The sequence below is a fragment of the Nicotiana tabacum genome, chromosome 21 (genome assembly GCF_000715075.1).
Source record: "Nicotiana tabacum cultivar K326 chromosome 21, ASM71507v2, whole genome shotgun sequence".
In the NCBI taxonomy this organism is placed as follows: domain Eukaryota; kingdom Viridiplantae; phylum Streptophyta; class Magnoliopsida; order Solanales; family Solanaceae; genus Nicotiana; species Nicotiana tabacum.
In genome coordinates this window covers 39,111,917-39,115,666 of record NC_134100.1, presented here as the reverse complement: position 1 = coordinate 39,115,666, position 3,750 = coordinate 39,111,917, and the positions used below count along the sequence as shown (strand labels likewise).

At 38.8% G+C, this 3,750-nt stretch overlaps 1 non-coding gene across 1 annotated transcript; it reads right to left on the bottom strand.

The window, feature by feature from the left end:
- Positions 1-3,366: 3,366 nt before the first annotated feature.
- Positions 3,367-3,468, bottom strand: LOC142175569 (small nucleolar RNA R71). The gene has a single exon (XR_012704679.1). It is a non-coding gene; the product is annotated as a small nucleolar RNA R71 (small nucleolar RNA).
- Positions 3,469-3,750: the final 282 nt, after the last annotated feature.

Below are 3,750 nucleotides of genomic sequence, written 5' to 3'. Positions count from 1 at the left end.
ACTATAGACTTTTGGAAGGTTATTTACCTATTTGTGGATGATTGGAGTGATTTGGGCCCAATTGGTAAGGACTGATGGGAATTAGTGTTCTATATTGGATTGGGTTGTTTACTCTACACAGTGAGTGTTGAAGGGTGTGAACTCAGTTAGAGTTGATCTTATTCGTGTTCTGGCGTATTCCTTGAGTTATTCTCTTATGCTATGATGCATTGTGAGATTGTTGATTATTTGCACGCATGATGCGATTTTGTCGCATTATGGTAAAATTCGAGGGGTGTTGAATCATGGATTGCGCCTTGGTTATGGTCTTCTTATCTGTGGTATAATGTGCTATTCATTTCTCGATAGTTATGGTCATGCACTTTGCGTGTTTTTTGTCGTTATGGATATGGTTATTGATTTTAAGCATCATGGTTTGAGGTATTCCATGTGGATAGGTGTTCAAATTGGGTCATGCATCACAGCGGAGTTATGTTGGAATATGATCCTTTGTGCTTATTGCGAGTGTTTTGTTTCTCCTTTGTGTGATGGGTTCATAGCATTGCGCCTTGCGGTGGTATTTGTTTAGATTGCGGGACGGTACTCTCATTTGAGTCTCTTTCCATTTTGGGTGCATTCGAGTTGTAGCTTGTTTGATGCATAGTAGCCCGGTATGTGGTTCAAGGTGGTGCTGGTGTGGCATGTCAGTCTAGCAACTTGTACTGGATGAGATAAGGTTATTGGGCATGGAATGAGTGCTATTAGATTTAATAAAGGTATGTTTGTACAAGCGCGAAGCCCCACGCGCCGCGGCAGTGAGGATTTCTCAAAGTACGGATCAAATCTCAATTTTTGACGTCCAGACTTGGTCCTCGACCTACGAACACGGTCCCGGCTTAATCCATTGGCCTTTTACTTAGACTTCAAAGCTCCAAATAGCTCAAATTGGCTGCGCAATATCTACATCACTCGGAATCACTCCAACAAGGCGTAAAGCACATAATAAGTGCAAAACCCTATCAATTAAAGCTCAAAACGAGTAAAGTGCAGTGAATTAGAGTGCAATAGGCGACTAAAATACGCAATTATAGCCTACCATCAACACCCCACACTTAAACCATTGCTCGTCCTTGAGCAATCCAACTACACTTCGCATAAAACACGACCCTTTTCAACAACTCTCATAACTCATCACAGTGAGAACATTTAAAACAGATTAAGTACAATACCGTAACATCCTAGCCTAAAGAATTGATCAAAAGCACTGTGTATTATTTATAACCCACTCACTTACTCTAACACAGAGGTCAACGACATTACCTTTCCTTCGTGAATTAAGTGCCCTCACACAACAATAGAGAGTAGTTTCACACACAATTGAAATTAAGAGCAATTAGGAACTAAAAATAGAAAGAATTCGCTCACTCTCAGCAAAAACATTCATGTATCACAAAAAGACATACCATAAGCTTGCTTGTAGTGTACTACTCTACTAATTCAGCATATTCAGTCAAGGATCAAGTAGGACTTTAACCAGTTGAAATGTAGGATACGGGATGGGTAGGATACATTTGGATATAAGAGTGACTACACCTCCCTAAGCACTTTAATACATATAATTTACCATTCAAAACCCCATACTTATGTCAAGCCATAACTCCACCTTCACATCAATATACATTAACTCCCTACTTTTTAAGCACAATTACATCAAGTTACCACTATCAAGGAATATTTTTCACAATCATACAATTATATTTTCTTTATTTTTCAATTCATGTAGCTCTTTATTTTTCAAAACATTGCACCTTTCTCTGTATTTCAATAGTTCCACTCAAAAGCCAAACCAACCACCCCACACTTCACTTTTACAAAGTTCATAACAAATTCAAGTGCTCATGAGAGGTAAAAAGTTCAAATAGATGGTCAATTCGAACAAATGGGTAAGGCTCGTAATGTGGTTGCCAAAGAAATAACATTACAGGCTCAAAAAGATTAACTACGATATATAACAATTAGGTGGGTAAAAGCATATAACTGGCTCAACAAAGAAATGCCTATATCACTTCCATGACTTAATACAACTACTATTTTTGCTTTGCAAACACCCAAGGCAAGTTCTAGACATCTAATGCAACGCATGGAATAACCCAAAACCTCACATACACATGGCACATAACTCACTCAGGATCAGACTCATCAAGACACTCTAGTCAAAGCAGTTAAGCAAAGTTAAAATCAAACAATTTAAGGTACTTATACAAGAGTCAAAAACTGAGCCTAAGTGTCACACTAAAGCACTCACACTATTATCAAAGTATAATAGAGTCAAGAGATATTGCCTTCCATATGACCCATAGCACAAGGTTTCCAAGTCCTAACAAAAATAAAAACAAACTACACCCGATACAAATAAAACCATTGAAAATGAACCGCGGCACAAAGAAAAACCAAGGGGGACTTGTTACACTACCTAACAAAAGAAATTTTTTTTGTCTTTTTCTTCCGACTTTAATCCCTCAAGAAACCTGTCGAATGATATCCATCGTAGGAAAAAATCAAAAATTTTAAAATACATACATTCAATTTTTATGTTTTTCCCAATTATTTTTTTTCTCTAACTTCTACAACTAACAAAAACAAAACTAATATACATACATACAAATATCCCCTACCCCACACTTTAAGTTGTGGCATGTCCCCATGATACACAATTAAAAAGCATAAGGTAAAGGAAACTTCCCTAAACATCTAGTCGGGGTCTGAGTCAAAGTTGGGCTCCATTCCTCTGCGAAGGAAGTGCTACCATACGAGCCAAAAATTGAAAAACAATTGTGACAGTTGAGGAAAGAAAGAAATCTCATCGAGACATCATAAAAGGTTGGGCAATCCTCAACCAAAGAAACTATGGCCGGAAACGGTGATGGTAATGTAGATTTGGTTGCATGAGAAGGGTCGGAGAATTGCGCAAAATCAACCCTTGGCTGCAGACCAGTTCAGAAATATAGCTCCCATGCCTGGGAGACCACTGGGCGATTATGCGAGACTAGTCTACAATCAAGGCTTATCAAGTTTTAGACCACCTCCAATTGCAGCTACCAATTTTGAGTTGAAGCAAGGGTTGCTTCAAACCCTTCAAAATTGTTGTGTCTGCAGAGGGAAGCCAAATGAAGATCAAACACACATCTAATGGACTTCGAGGAGATTATGAACACCTTTCAATACAATGGTGTGTCAAAAGATGCACTGTATTTAAGGGCATTCCCCCTTTCTCTTAAAGATGATGCAAAACAATGGCTTTGAAGCTTACCCATGGGTTCGATTAGAACATGGGAGGAGATGACCAGAAAATTCCTTGATAAATATTTCTCCACAGCTAAGACTAGCAAGTTTAGAAGAGAAATCCATAACTTCTGCCAGAAAGATACGAAAACAGTTTTTGAAGCATTGGAGAGGTTTAAGGACTTTTAGGATGGATTGACATAACTTCTGCCAGAAACATAACTTCTGCCAGGACTTTTAGGATGGATTGACACCGGCCTCGCGTAGAACACTGAGCAATGCAGCTGGAGGCCCGTTGAAGAAGAAGACTCCAAATGAGATAGTTACAATTCATGATAAGTATCTAAAGAAGCAAATCAGTGGCCGGACTCCAAATGAAGCCCGACTTCGATTCAGACCCCGACTAGATGTTCAAGGAAGTTTCCTTTACTTTATGCTTTTTAATTGTGCGTCATAGGGACATGCCAAAACTTAAAGTGTGGGGTGGGG